Raw genomic sequence first — 16,991 nt, forward strand, 5'->3', positions numbered from 1 at the left:
AGATTTCAGTAATATGCAAGTAGGTAACATATGAGCAAAATATCCATTCATGAAAATCCAAATGAAATGTCCTATTACAAACAAAGTAAGTAAAAATTAAGAGAAGATGGAAGGTTATAGGAGAAGATTATCGAAGGACCTGCGTAGCTGGAACAAGAAAAGGGGCTGGTGGCAGGACATCATCTTCAGCCACCCCTGTCACTGCAGCCTGATGAAGCAATGGCATGCTGCCAATCATTTCCCTCACAACTCCTGCCCTTGGCTTCCTTAGTGTGTCTTCCATACCCCACTCATTAGAAAAAAATCCCCCGCAGTGGCAGTCCTTGTTGTAAAAGAGAGGTTTTGGGAGAAGGAAGGATTATAGGGATGTAAAAAGCCTCATATTGTGGTTTCCCAAATGGATTTCCTCAGTATCTGCTGTTTCAAGTAATGCTTAAAAGGTCTTATCCACATTTGTTAAGAGAGAACTTTTTCAACTGTCGGGCATTATAATAATGATATTCCACCCATGTTTCCCTTTATATAAAGAGGGTATTGAATATGTATTAGACACAGGTGACTCAAAAGTCTTAGCTGTGATTAGTCTGTAAAGGGTACAAGTCAATTTTTCTAATCAAAATGAAATTTTAGCATATCTTTGGCATTCTTAAAACTCCAGGTTCCCTAGTCCAAACCTTTTGTTTTATACATGAGGAAATAAAATCAAAGCCCAGGGGCAGAGGATTTGATTTTTCATTCTCATTCTATTATAAACATTGGGTTTAACTAAAAGTAACTATCTCGCAAATAGAACCTCTACACTCAGAACCTACTCAGTACTTATACAGTTGTGATCCATGATGATGGTGGTGGTGGGTGGTGGGTGGTGGTAGTTTCATTATTAACCCAATTCTTCACCCCTTCTCATATCACACCTTTTGCAATGTGACTTTTAAGTTTCTCCAGGAAGAGTAGAATATATTTCCCTACCCCTTCACTTTAGGTTTAGCTGAGTGGCCAGCTTTGTCCCACAAATTAAAATGAAAGTGACAGTGTGTGAGCCAGATCTAATCTTGGACCTTAAGAGTTCTGCGGGTTTCTGCTTGCTGTCCTGGGTCATATTCATCACAATGAGAAGGACATTTCTTGTGTAAACCCCTGGTCCAAGAAGGATGAGAAACACATGGAGCAAAGCCATCCCAGCCCAGCCCACAGATGCATGGTAAGAAGTGGAGCTGTCCAACAGCCTCAGCCTGAAGCAGAAGCATCCAGCCAAGCCCAACCTGAATCAACCACCTCCTGCCAACCTACAGAGGCATGAGCAGTAATAAATGACTGTTGTTTTAAGCAATTGAATTTTGGGATGCTTTGTGGTGAGAAATAGCAAACCATACAATGATAAGCCATTCATTACCTCTAAATCCCATTTTTTAAAAATTATTTTTAATAGGCTTTAAATGGCAAGTGGGTTATTTTTATGTTGTTTGGCTTTTGGCAGGCAGGAGGGGAAAGAAAGAATATCTGCTCTCTTTTTCTCTTTGTTTCTACTTCTACCCATTAAGGATAATAGCCAGAATCCCCACTCTCTACCTAGAAGGGTACTGAAGGTAAGACGCAGCTTTTCAGATGCCCACATTGCTCACAAAGGAAATTCTGTGAGAAATTGACATCCACTGAACCATTTTTTTTGGTGGTCATACTGATGGTCCCAAAAGCCAGACCTGATTCCACATTTCCTTCTTCACTCTCTGCACTCTGTTAAACATGAGCTGCCTCTTCTCCTGAGGTAACTGTTCCACTTTATTTCCTGCCTCCAAATGGATGTTTAAGGCAATCTCGAGGTTCTCATTCATCTAGCTGTTTGGGTCCTGGGTTTTGAGTCTGCACAAACCCAGTAAAATCTCTGGGTATTAGTACTGAGAGTCAGAGCAGGGGGTAAGAAGCTTATTTTAAACTTGACTCTAAGACATGGTATCCATTCCAACTTTCCAGTCCATTCAGCAATTTCCTTTATGTGTTTCCTCCATTGATCGATATCCAGAGGAAAAGAGGGGTTCCTTTCCCTTTCTTCTTTGCAACTCGCTAAATTTAGCTTGTTCTTCAAAAGCTAGTTCTAATCTTGGTCTGTGATTCTCCACAGTGAAAGGAATCTCCACTGCCTCCAAACTGCAATAAACCTAATCTATCTGTACAGCTCATACGGCTTGTGTATAATTAGCTACCTTTTTATGGATTTACATATTATTGCCTCATTTAGCTTATTTGGTCTATATGTTATCCTACTTCTGCTTACCTTCCTCAAGGCTAACATAATGCCTTTCCCAGGTAGGTGTTCAACAATTAACTTACATGTGAATGATCTATTCTTGCGTATTCATGCCTTTTATCCCACCCAAGAGCAAACTACATAGACAAACTTACAAGTGATGCTTGACTTTGAGGATTTAACATGCTGACCAATAATACTGGTTTGTTGTTTTAACAAATATTAGAACTAAAATTGCTCACGTATTGCACAATGTCCTGTGTTTGTTGCTGTCTTTCCTCCTGGCATGGTTCCCTTCTATTTCCCACCTCAACTCCCCCTTTCTTACCTCCCACCACCACCACCACCACCACACACACAAGATATCCTCAGAACTAAAATAGTTCTCTGATTGCACTGCTCTTTCTCCATCTTCCCTAATCTAGCTTGTCTTTAGGGCAATTTTCCTTAATTGTTGACTTATTTAATTCCTTTGAGCCTATGGATCGACTTTCCAGGTTCTATTTACTTGATTTCTTCTACTATACCTTCTTTAAGTAAAAAATAATTAGGCCTCTGATTTTTGTTTGTTTACAAAACAGCCAAAAAGTTGCTGGTTCCTACAATTTTACAAACAGAATTAAGAGAAAAACATCCACTATAGATTGGCAGGCTGATGAATGCAGGCTAGGTGAATACGGACTGGGTTGAATTGCACAGGGTTAAAATAAGCAGTGGTTCTTTTGTGAAAGAGAGAAAGAAAGAAAGAGAGAGAGAAAAAGAGAAAGAGAAAGAAGAAAGAAAGAAAGAAAAAGAAAGAAAGAAAGAAAGAAAGAGAAAGAAAGAGAGGGAGGTAGGGAAGGAAGAGAGGGAGAAAATTAGAACACTGTACTTTAGCATTTGCCAAATCAAGAGTCTTAAGAACTTTAAATGCCCTCTCCCTGACTCTGTCAAGAGACTTATATTGATAAAAGCACCAAAAAATAAAAATCTCTGTCAAATGTGGTACTTGATCTTGTAGACTAGCTTGTGCTTGACCTGAAGTGGTCAGTGGAGCATAGCACTGTAAAGGGAGAACAGAGAGAGTGACTGTTTACCCAAAATTTGAAGCAAAGGCTGTGTTTGGAAAATACTGGATGGAAAAAATATATTGCCATGGCAACAAATTACTTTTATACTCACATAAAGCAAAAATAGATCTTTCCCCTTCTCCCTCTCTGAGAAGCACGTATTTTAAAGTATATGGAAGATTAAAGGTGATATGCAGAAACAGCTGCAAGAATATATTTTCATTTTTCTTCATTTGGTTTATACCAATGTCAGTATAAATCTGAAAGGCAGAAATAATTTTGAACTGGAAGTATCTCAGTTCCAGAGAGCAGGAGCAGCTTAGGAGAGAAATGTATAATTCAGTCAAAAACTCTATTTTGACTGTAATATAATGATGGCAGAATTGAACTTCTCAAAACAAAATGTTCCTGGCATCAGTCACCAAGGAAAATAACATTTCTTCATGTATTTTTTTTCTTTCTCTTTGAAAAGCCCAAAATGTTTTACTCCTCCCTTTGGCTAACAAAGAAGAATTCTTCAGTTTAACTTACATGAGAGGTAAATGATATTTTCAAGAGTCCTTAGATCTTTTTTTAAAGTTCTAAGATATGCTGCTCTATGTGATAACAGCTGTGGAACTCTAGTGTAGACACTGTGGAGAAATGAGGAGGAAAAAACCCAGTTTGTCCAGCACAGTTCTTGGGACTTGAATCATAAAAAGTCTCCCCACCACTACCACTCACTTCCCAGGTCAGAGGTACTAGTTTCCCTGGAAAACACTGACCTTCCCAAGAGAGTAGGTAGTGAAAGTTGAGTAATAAAAGGTAGATGTTTTGGCCTGATAAAATTTTTGTCACCTGTTTTATTTCCCTTGAAAGATTATTTTCAACACTTAACAATAATCCTCATTTCCTTAGTGAAATCTAAAGAAGATCCTTTGTAAAGATCTTTCCCAAATTCTGGGAAACTATTTGAAAATGACCCATATGAAATTGCCATTTTATGTAGATCAAAAATGGCCAAATATTAGCAATTTCATAGGGTTTAACCTAGTAGATATTTTATGTGTTCATAGGACTTCGCTCTAAAGCACTAAAGCTATTGATAATTGTCTTCAAGTTCATCACAACCTTTTTTTTTCTTTCATAGATAAGAGGTGAAAGGCTTTCACATTCATTGATGGGTTGTATTTCTATACACCCAACTCAATATGCCCAAACCTGAACTCATCACCACCACCCACAACTTAGCAAGCCTTCTATTCTATTTCAGCAATTGGCTCTCCCACATACTTAAACAGAAATCTGGGAGCAATCCTCAATATCTCTCGGTTTCTGTTCTAAGTTCTTACAGTCACAGTTTCATCAATTGCAACCTTTCTTCCTCAATCTCAGTGATACCGATCACTGCCATGGCCCAGGATCTTATCACACCTGCATTTGTGCCCTAGTCACAGGAATAGTCTCCCCATTTGCATCTCCTCATTCAAATTCAAGTCCCACTGCTGCCAGAGTAGCTTTTCCAGTAACAAATCTAAAATATCCCTCTCCTTTTAAAAAACCTGAGTTCCCCGTGGTCCAGGGATAAACTCAAAATTCCTAAATTATAGCCACCTTGGACTACCATGTACTTTTAAGTTTGTTTTCATTTGCTTATTCTGGTTACTGTTCCTGGAATAGCCCACTCCACCCCAACCTTGTACATCGTGGAAATCTCTAATCATCATTTAGGGCCAAACTTCAGGGACTGGGGAAAACTCCTTGATCCATTGTCTCTAGTACCCAAGAGCCAGGATAAAGAACATTTCTCTTCTGCCTGAGTCTTTTATACACACCCAGTTATAATGTTTATCACATCCTAGCATCCTAGGGAGTATGACTGTTCCTGTACGTAACCCCATGCTAGCCCACAGATTGTGAGTTTCTTCAGTATATGTAGTTTTATTCAACTTTATTCTTTGAAAAGTCTAGCCTAAGTCTTCATCACTACTCACTCATTGTTGAAAAAGAGCATTATCAAATGAGGGATTTCCCAAACACTCTAACCACTTGGAAATAAAGACTTATTTTATGAGTTCAATCATGACTCAGAAGTATAGTTTTTTTCATCTTTTACTTTCAGTGACACTAGTTATATCTATACCAGCTTACTATATGTAGACTAAATTTTACCCCAAACACCTGTTTGTTTTATTTAGTTTTGTTTTTGTTTTATTTTCAACTGTGAGCAAGAATCTCTCTCTCTCCTTTTATTTTTTTTTTTTGATTTTATTTATCCATTTGACAGAGAGAGACACAGCAAGAGAGGGAACACAAGCAGAGGGAGTGGAGAGGGAGAAGCAGGCTTCCTGCCGAGCAGAGAGCCCAATGCGGGGCTTGATCCCAGGACCCTGGGATCATGACCTGAGCCGAAGGCAGACGCTTAACGACTGAGCCACCCAGGCACCGTGCAAGAATCTCTTGAAGCCATGTATACCAAGCTACCTCTGAAGATTTCAGATATCTTACATCTCTTTTCATACTACCACCATAATTTTACCATTAATCCAGTTTTCCTGGGGTAGAGTAGAAGATGCTACTGATCTGATGCTCCACTCCACATCCTATTGACCTATTTCTTGTTCACTGGTGCTGGGCTGGACAGTATATCATATGCTGACAACTGTCCAGCTCAAGTACTTAAATCTTTCTGTTTCTCTGCCAATGGCTTTTCCCAGCTCTACAAGAATTTGCCCAGCCAAGGAGTGCTATACATTTAATTCCCCCTGGGGGCAACTTTCAAACAATGAGAGTCACAGGAATGGCTAAATAAATACCCCGATTTCCCAGTCCCTTAAGTGGACAATTCTGAGGAGTGTTCTACCCAGTTCCTCAGAGTTCCCCAATGGAATCCAGCTGCAGTTGCCCATGGTAGTACACGACTAAGTGGTTCAATTTTAGTGGCTTTTCTCCTTTATCAACTTAGCTTTCCCTTCTCAAATTTTCCATTCCCTTTCCTGTGCTTCCTTTGAACACTTCCCAAATAAATGACCACATCCAAGACCTTGTCTTAGAGCTGCTTTGGAGGAAACTACAATTAAGATGGGAAACATTTTGGGAACCTAGTGCCCAGGCAGTTCAGAACATCAATAAAACCGGGAAGTACACTAAATTTTAGAGCATATAGGGTCATAAAGATCATGTTGTCTTATTCACTCTCTCTCCTCTCATTTCCTTCTGAGCCTCCTGGCTATCCTGGATTATGTCTGTACAGTGCTTTGTTCTCTTGCCACTTGACTTAAGTGAAACAGTATTGAATTTCTCCAAAGTAACGATACATGCAGGCAAAAGAAAAATGCAAACCAAACATAAGCCATAATAGAAGCCTAAAACTTGGCAGAGTAACTTTATTAGTTTGCTAGGGCTGCTGTAATGGAGGACCACAAACTGGGTGGCTTAAACAACAGAAGTTTATGTCTCAGTTTAAGACAAAGATGTCTGCTAAACGACTTTAATTCAGTACTTTACTAGAAGTCCTAATAAAGGCAAAAAGACAAGGAAAGATATACAACTTATAAAGATTGAAAGGGAAGAAATAAAACTGTCATAACAAATCACATCTTTATGCATGTAGAAAATCCCCCCAAAAGAGAAAATCCCCCCAAAATCTACAGATAAAACATTATATTTAAAAAGTGAATTTACCAAGGTCACTGTATACACATCAATACATACACATTATTTGTATTCCTATAAGTAATCAGAAATAAATTTGAATCTTAAAATAAGAAAATAGGAAAAATTAATACAAGAATAAATTTAATGAGGGCGCCTGGGTGGCTCAGTTGGTTAAGCAACTGCCTTCGGCTCAGGTCATGATCCTGGAGTCCCGGGATCGAGTCCCACATCGGGCTCCCTGCTCAGCAGGGAGTCTGCTTCTCCCTCTGACCCTCTTCCCTCTCGTGCTTTCTATCTCTCATTCTCTCTCTCTCTCTCAAATAAATAAATAAAATCTTTAAAAAAAAAAAGAATAAATTTAATGAATGCAATATCTCCACACAGAAAATTACAAAACATTATTGAGATACATTAAATAATACCTAAATGATGTTTTTAGTATTCTCATGGATTGAAAGAGTCAATATTGTAGATATGCCCTCAAAGTAACCTATAGATTTACTGTAATACTAATAATCCCAGTAGTGATTTAGTGTAGAAATTATAAGATTATCCTAAAATTTATATGTAAACATAAAGAAATGCCAAGATAATCATGAAGAAGATCAATGTTAAGCACCTCCATTACCAGATATCAAGGGTTACTATAAAGCTATGGTTATTAAGAGAGCATAGTAATCATGCAAGCATAAACAAATGGAACAATAAGCAGGAAGAGAGTATTCGCAAATAGAATCCCATGTACAGACATTTGATTTATTCCAAGGATGTCTCTGAAAAGCTGTAGGGGAAAAAACGGTCTTTCCAATAAATGGTGCTGGATCAGTTAGATATCCATATAGAAAAAAAAAAAAGACATACACACATACACACACACATACATGAACACCCTTACTTTATGCCATTTCCAAAAATCAACTCTTGTGAAGTAAAGTCTAATTGCAAAAGATAAAACAATAAAAATTTTGCAATATTATGTAAGAGAATATCTTCATGACCATGGATTATGTGAATATTTCTTAAGCAGACAAAAAGCAGACATCATTAAGGCAAAATTGCCTTTATATAAGTCACTAAAATAAGGATGAATTCTGTTCATCAAAAGATACTATCAAAAACTGAAGAAACACTCAAATCCACATTATATAAGGAACTCCTACTAATCAATAGAAAAATGGGCAAAAGACTTAAATAGGCATTTCACAAAAGATCTCCAATATATTGACTGATAATTAAAAACTTGCTCAGGGCACCTGGGTGGCTCAGTCATTAAGCGTCTGCCTTCGGCTCAGGTCATGGTCCCAGGGTCCTGGGATTGAGCCCCGCATTGGGCTCCCTGCTCTGCGGGAAGCCTGCTTCTCCCTCTCCCACTCCCCCTGCTTGTGCTCTCTCTCTCGCTGTCTCTCTCTCTCTTTCTCTCTCTCTCTGTCAAAATAAATAAATAAAATCTTAAAAAAAAAAAACTTGCTCAACCTCCTCAGTCACCAGAGGAACAAATTGAAACCACAATGAAATACCTGTATGCAACCATCAATATGACTTAAATGAAAAAAAAAAATACCAAATGCTGATGAGAAAGCAATTAGAATTCTCATGGACTACTGGTGGGAATATAATCTGGTACCACTATTTTGGAAACTGGTGTGCTAAAACTGAACAGAGACACGGTCTACAACCTGGCAATTCTGACACTAGGTATTTATCCAACAGGACTACATAGATACGTACACAGAATTTTGCACACAGGAAGACGCATTGTAGTGCTATTCACAGTAGTCAATTACTGGAAGCAATTCAAATGTCCATTAACAGTAGAATGGGCAAATAAAGTGTGGCACAGTCATAATAAAATACTACACAGCAATGAAAATGAACAAACTTGCTACAAGGTAAAAATAAATAAATAAATAAATAAAGAGCATTCTGGAATACTGCTACATGAAACAACATAAGTACACTTGACAAATATAATGTTAAGGAAAAGAAACTAGATACAAAAGAGTATAGATTGTATATTCCAGTTATATTTCTCAAATACAGGAAAAACTCATTAATGGTAAAGAAATCAGGATCATGGTTATCTTTGAGAAAAAAAAACAGATAGTGACTAGACGTGGGCATGAAGGAGCTGCTGAAATTTAATATTCCTTGATCTAGGATACTGGTAGTGTCCCATTTCTTGATCTTCATTTGAAGATGTTGTCATTTCATGAAAATTCATGGAGCTATATACATTTATGATTCGTGTGATTCTCTATAAAAGTTATATTTCAATAAAAATGTTTATTTTCTAACAATTGACTTACCCATGAGAGTTTTCCTATATAGCCCATCTCAGGTTATACCCGCTACCCGTACTCCATTTCTCCATTCCCTGCTTTATTTTTTCCTTGGAAAATCTCTGTAGAACACAGACTTCAGAGGTATCCCACCTGAGAGCTGAGATTGCTAGGCTATTTTACAAGTAAACTTCTGTCAGTTGTTAGTTGAGGACTACTCCTAGAAGTGTCTGGCCTTCCACATCCTCAGGCAGAGCAGGCTCTAGGGGTCAGCCCTGAGACCAAGAGTTTCGGGGGCTCGCAGAGGGGTGTTGGGATGACTGCACCAAGCGGAGACAGGCTGCTGAGATCTGGGCTGGCCATATTAAGCGTTTTACCTGTTTCATCTTATTTTCTGAACCCTATCCACTGTAACTATAATATATGCTCCAAAAGGGCAGGAATTTAGGTTTCTGAGGTCTGTTTTTGTCTGGCACGTGGAATATACTCAATAATATTTATTGAATAAATGAATGAAGAACAACCAAGATTGTCATTTCAGTCTGTTTCATGGCCATTTAAATTATCTTTCAGTATACATAACTAAAAGAATAAAAAGGGCCTTTATTTTCTGAATTCATTGACAGCAGTATCCTATGTGGCAAATACGAGCTTTTCTTTAAGCTACATAATTCACCATCTTTTCCCTTTTGTTGATGTGACTGCCTCTTTGCTAGAGATGGAAAATGAGATGTCTGACACAAGGCATTCTCTAAAGGAACAAGCAAAGTATATCTGTGTGTGTGAACATATACATTTTTTATATATACTAAGCTACAACTTAGTACCATTTACTCCTCTATGTGCTTATAACTTATTTGATTTGTATCTTAACAGTAATTTTTTTTTCCACTTGAAAGACTGTGGTGTTCTGCATAACCTTTTATGTTTAACAATAACAACATTAATAATCATAATAAATGTGACACTTCTAATACTATGCAAAGCATTTTATTTTAAGGCTCCCAGACATATTTTTAAAGTATACTGTGTTCTTTTCATAGTCTTTAAATAATTTGTTTGTCAATAAATTATTAAAAATTATGAATACTGACCTGTATTCAACCCTAATACCTTAAATAATTTAACCAATTCTAAGTGCCACCTTCAACTCTTAAAACTTTGTTTACTCAAGTCATTCCCTCTTATAATCTCCTTCTCTGGAGGACATCTTGTCATTCACAAGCAGACATACTCTGTTGGAAAGACCACAAGTGATCTTTTTAATAAATAAAGATCATTAAAATTGAAGGCTTCTGACTTTTTAAAAAGTCATCTTTTTCTCCCAGATTTTGACCTCTTTCCATCTTTCATTTATCCCGGACAGCTGACGCTTACTGGCCTCTTCTGAACCGGGGCTCCTTATCCTTGTGTAACTTTCATATACCAGACAAAATCACCCTTTTCTCTTGCCTTTATTCTATAATCTGATTAAAACTCTGGGGATTGGCTAAGAAATTGTATTAATGACAATCCATAATATCAACCTCTCCATTGGTTATAGCATGAATTCATTTATTTTTCCTTTCATTATTATTGGTTTGCTGACTGAATAAAAACTCTTTAGTTGCAAATGGTTCCCTACAGAAGAAAGAAAATCAGGATTTGGTGAAGTAGGAAGTGGAGATGATATGCTGTATGGCATGCGACATGGTTTTTAAAGGAATAAGGTGCCCATTAGTATCATTCAGTCAGCAAAGGTTTTTAAATGCTGACCATATATCAGGCACTGAACTAAGTGTTGGGAATACAAAATTAAAGAAAACATGTTCTGCCCTCAAAGAACTTACAGTCTAATAATAAAGGTTAAAATAAGCACATGAGTGATTGTATTTTACTTTGGTAAAAGATAGGAGAGTGGTATGTAGGAGGTGTTGTGGTCTCAGCAAGGGATAAAGATAGAAGGAGATGGTTAGGAAAGAATAGATGTGGAAGAAGGAAAGAACAGAGAGAGATCTCAGACAGAGAAAGTGTGTTTCATAAAGCCAGAAGGGTGGTGAAGTCTTGGAAGATGCAGCAGCATGTAGGAAAGAGATAATTTTATGTCCTAAGATAGAAGTATGGCTTTATTCTAAAACATCCTATGAAGGATGTTAAGCATGGAATGATTTATATTTTAGAAAATCCCCTTGGTAGGGGTGCCTGGGTGGCTCAGTCCTTAAGCGTCTGCCTTCGGCTCAGGTCATGATCCCAGGGTCCTGGGATCGAGCCCCACATCGGGCTCCCTGCTCCGCGGGAAGCCTGCTTCTCCCTCTCCCACTTCCCCTGCTTGTGTTCCCTCTCTCACTGTGTCTCTCTCTGTCAAATAAATAAATAAAATCTTTAAAAAAAAGAAAATCCCCTTGGTATATTATAAAGATGGATTGAAGGAGGACCAGACTGAAAACAGAAAGACTAGTTGAAAGATCCAGGTGAGAATGGTACAAGAGTTATTCCCTGGCTCTAGTGAGCTAATTGAGCTAATTAACTGAGCTACTCAATTCTAAAATACTGCTAGGTTTCTGGTTTGGGAAACTGGGTTGAGGATGGTTCCATTTGCTAAGGTGGGAAATACAATCATAGGTTGGGAACAGGGGGTGGGGAGGACGTGTTCAGTTTTAGACGTGAGGAATTTGGAATACCTGTAAGACAGCTAAGTGCAAGACTTCAGTAGACACATGAATATAAGACTTGGAGTTCACTAGAGAATCCTGCTTAAAAATACAGGTTTCTGGAGTCATCAACATACTACATAGTAGTTGATGCCATGGATGTTGTTTATGTCACCCAGAAGCGTGTGAAAAGTAGAAGAGTAGAAAATCGGGGGTGAGGGGGGCAGGAGTTTCTATTGTTAAGGCTTGAGCCAGAGAAAGAGGAGCCTCAGAGGAGAGACAGCAAAGGAGCAACCACAGATGTGATAGAAACCTAAGGAAGAGTTCTATCATGGAGGCAGAGGGGCAAAGTGTAATTCTCTCATGTTGCATAGGTCTAAAATTATATCTGACTTTCAAACAAAATTTTGACTCAGAAGACTGGGACACTCAACAGCATTCCAGACTGCCGAAAAGAGTAAAGCACGGTGAAGAGAAGCAATGGATTAAAAAGTAGGAAATGGGACAACAGAAAAGACATGTTAAATAAGGATACTATGAAACCAACACAGTTGTTTACACTTGATCATTTGGTAAATGGGATAAGCCTCCAGTATTTTTCCTCTTTGAATTTGGAGGGCTTTTAGGGGCTGTTGTGGCCCCTGCCCTTCATCTTTTAGGCAGCTCGGGTAGGATCATGTCTGTTTATAGATGTGCTAACCGAGGCTCCAGAATGATTTGTCTGATATTCACTTAAGTACGAAAAAAGACTCCCACCAAAACATCACAATTGTGCTTTTTCTCATCCTTTTACCTCTCCTATCAGAAAAGAAACTATTGTTTACTAGTAATGGGTTTGAAAGTCTATGCTATCTTGCTTATTAAATTTCACCTCTTTTTTGGATGCAAATGTTAATTCAGGACTTCAGAAAATTTTGAACAAAAATAATCATATGTGAGAAGGGTCATAAACGGATTGCCAGGTGTGTGAATTCTAGACTATATTAGAGACTAAGTTTTGCTGCATTAAAGGAGCTTTCAAGGCTTAAAAAGAATAATCAGAAACCTCTCTTCAAATTAAGTAATAAGTATGATCCAATATATAAAACAGTAATCCTAACATATGAAACAGTGATATTTCATTAGTAAAATTTTATTTTATAATATATTTAATTTACAAAGTATATTTTTGCCTTGTATTTTTAGAGGTCACTTAATTGTTTCAATAAATACAAAACAATTCAAAATTGGGATTATGCCAGCAAGTTGAAGATGAGTCTGCAACTAATGTCTGCCATAGCTTTTGTTTATTCAGCTTAGAGAAAGTCCATATTCACATGGACAAGTGGTGGCAAATGGTAGTTGTTCTTATAAAACCATTCACCTTGCGTGATCACAGTACCCAGTAGCTATATATATGTGGCCAAAGAAGGTTTATCCTGAGGACTGCACAAAAATTAATTAACTTGGAAGCACAAGATAACAAGCTAGTTGGTTCCAATGTTAAAATTTGCTATATAATACATTTTAAAATGCATATTGGTTTTATTCCTGATTAAAATATATTAGAAAATAAAATTTATAGTGAATTTCTGTCACATCCCTTGAAGTTCATAATCTTTTGCGGAAAATACTTTGATATAACAAGATCTAATAAACTTTGGTATAGAGCAGTATTTTTCAAAGTAGAAATATTATTATAAGACCCTTTTCATTTTTTAATAAACTTTTTATTGTAGAATGGCTTAGATTTACATTCAAATTGAGAAGCTAATACAGAGTTCCCATAAACCCCATACCCAATTTTACCTATTGTTAACGTCTTACATTAGGATGGTACATACACCACAATTAATGAACCAATATTGATACATTATTATTAAAGTCCATACTTATTCAGATTGTATGCCCTTTTTCTGTTCCAAGATTCCACCCAGAATACTACATTACATTTAGTCGTCATATTGCCTCAGGCTCCTCTTGATTGTAACAATTTCTCACTTTTCTTGTTTTTGATGACCTTGACAGTTTTGAGGAGTATTGATAGAGTATTTTGTAGAATTTCACTCAATGGGATTTTTCTGATGTTTTCTCATGATTACTCTAGGGTTATGGGGTTTTGGAAGGAAGATCACAGAGGTAAAGTGCCATTCTCATCATATCATACAATCAACATGACTTATCACTGCTGACATTGACCCTGCCCACGTGGCCCAGGTAGTGTTTAACAGGTTTTTCCACTTAAAGTTACTCTTTTTCCTCCCCTTTCCACACTGTCCCCATTGGAAGGAAGTCACTTGGGCAGCCCATACTTAGGAACTGGGGAGTTATGTTCTTCTTTCCTAAGAGCAGAATATACTTCTCCATTTATTTTATTCAATTATTTATTTATCAGTATGGCTCCATGGTATTTATTTTATATGTTGTGTTATAATTCACTACTACTTTATTTTGTGCCTCAAACTTCTTCAGAATTGGATACTGGGAGCTCTTTCAGTTGGTTCCTGTGTTTTTTGACATGCATTTGACATTTTATTTGGGGCACATCCTTATTTTTTTGCACTATAAGATAGTCCAAAGCTCATCTTGTATATTTCCTACCTTAGTCCTATAATCAGCCACTTCTGAAAAGATGCCCTGGTTCTTTTTATTGGAGAATGGTATTAGAAACCAAAATCTGGTTGCTAAGTGGGTTCATTACTCCAAGGGTATCATTGCCTCTAGGCCCTCACTTTAGACAGAGCAAAAAAATATATTTCTCTATTCTATATGTATACACACATATCTAGAAATATGTCTATATGTAACCATCTGTATCTACATTAAGCTAAACATGCATTCATACTAATGGCTCCAACTCTAATCCATTACCTCACGGGTCATTCCAGCCTCTTCCCTTGCTGACCCGTAACCTCCCATTAAAACAGTAAGAAATGTGTTGTCTTCCATCTGTCATCCATTTAGTTAATTGTTCAAATGTCCTTTACATGTATAGGGGTTTCAGAACTGTTAACCTATATACCTGCAGGCAGCAACTTTATCAACTAGATTACATTGCATATGTGTAGTTCTTTCATCTTTAGTCTTAGAGACTCCACCCATTTCCAGAGTTATTTAGATCAGCTCCTTCTCCTCCATATTCTTCAGTCAGTGAGCCTGTTTCATACACTTGTGATACAGTTAGACAATTTTGCTACATTTTATATCCCATCTTGATATTCCTAGATATCCTAAAAGACTTATTAAAATTTGCATACATTTTCACTTTTTTGCTATAAAGTTCTGTGGGTCCACAGTATCATATGGGATAGTTTCACCACCCTAAAAAAATCCTTTGTGCTTCACGTATTCAATTCCTCCCCTTCCCTCATGGAACTCTTGGCAACCACTGATCTGTTTACCATCTCAATAGTTTTGCCTTTTCCAGATGGTCATGTAATTGGAATCACACATGTAGCTTTCTCAGACTAGCTTCTTTCACTGAGCAGTATTCATTTAAGATTTGCCCCTCACTTTTCAGAGCTTGGGAGCTCATTTTTTTGTGCTGCAGGATAGTTTCTGTTGTATGGATGTATTATGGTTTGTTTATCCAATCACCTATGAAGGACATCTTGCTTACTTCCAGTTTGCAGTGATTATGAATATAGTCACTATAACCATTCATATGCAGGTTTTTGTTTCCAAATCACTTGAGTACATACCTAGGTGTATGACTGCTGGATTATATGGTAAGCCAATGTTTAGCTTTGTAAGAAACTGCCAAACTGTGTTCCAAAGTGGCTGTACCATTTTGCATTCCTGCCAGCAATGAATGAGACTTCCTGTTGCTTCAAATCATTGCTAGCAATTAGTATTACCAGAATTTTGGATCTTAGCCATTCTAAAAGGTGGGCAGTGATATCTCATTGTTGTTTTAATTTGCAATACCCCAATAACAAATGAATTTGACCATTTTTTCTTACGCTTATTTGGCATCTGTATATTTTCTTTGGTACAGTGTCCAGATCTTTTGCCCATTTTTTAATTGGCTTGTGCCCTTTTCACTTTAAAATCCATCCTCATAATTCAAGCATTTGGTATAGTTTTCCACCAAATAACACTGCATAACCTGCATAACCATTTCCATTCTTAAAATTTGGGGAATCGTTCCCAAGTTTATTTGAGTTGGTCATTATTCTCTTATTTTGTAAGCTTAGCAAATACTGCCAGCTAAGAATGTTTTATTTGAGGCAAAAATAATGGTTCAGAGACTATCAATTCATCCTGGAGAAGGGGTAGAGATAAGAGAAGGGAATAAAGTTGGTTTTGGCAGCAAGAGAGCAATAGTATGGGCCCTAAACACCCAAAGATATGACTCATGAGGAGTGAGCCACTAATGAGGCAATGTCCACACACAATCTAAATCAGGCTGGAGAAGAGCAAGTGGGAAACACTGTTCTTTCTTATCCAACTATTTGCTTTAAGTAAAGGAAATAGGAATAAAAATAGGATAAAAATAAAAAAGGAAAAAATAAAAAAGGAAAACAAGCATATTGTGTACTCACTTATTTTCTAGGCACTTTCATAATGGTTTCTCCTGAGTCAAGAGTTTGGAGCTAGCTTTGCTGCCAGGGTGACTTCTGCAGCCAGGGTGCAAATTAACCAGACCTTCAGCAAAGATCGGTTTCTCTCTGCAGATGCCTTCAGCCTCTGCCCTCTTACTCGTCAGGGCATATGGAACCCACTGCTGTTGGTAATCCCGTATCTCTGGCCTCAGATCACACAGTATGTGGGGCAGAACTAAATACAGATCTCAAATTCTAGGATTATTATGCTGCACAGACACCCAGAGGTGCCTTTCTGAGTCTTCCACTGAGGCATAGCCTGAAAACAAGAGAGTCGGCAAATGACTTTTAAAGCCACTGGGTGGGGGCATCTGGGTGGCTCAGTCAGTTAAGTGTCTGCCTTGATGCAGGAGTCCCAGAATCAAGCCCCACATCAGGCTGCTTGCTCAGTGGGGAGTCTGCTTCTCCTTCTCCCTCTGCCCCTCCCCCTGCTCCTTCTCTCTTTCTCTCTCTTGCTCACTCTCACTCTCTCAAATAAATAAATAAAATCTTTAAAAACATCTTTAAAGCCACTGGGTGGTATGCCCTAGATGATGCACAGCTTTCACCTCTCCTTTTAGTATCTCCCA

Source organism: Callorhinus ursinus, unplaced genomic scaffold (genome assembly GCF_003265705.2).
Source record: "Callorhinus ursinus isolate GAN/ISIS: 27379988/994484 unplaced genomic scaffold, GSC_fseal_2.0 scaffold7, whole genome shotgun sequence".
Classification (NCBI taxonomy): domain Eukaryota; kingdom Metazoa; phylum Chordata; class Mammalia; order Carnivora; family Otariidae; genus Callorhinus; species Callorhinus ursinus.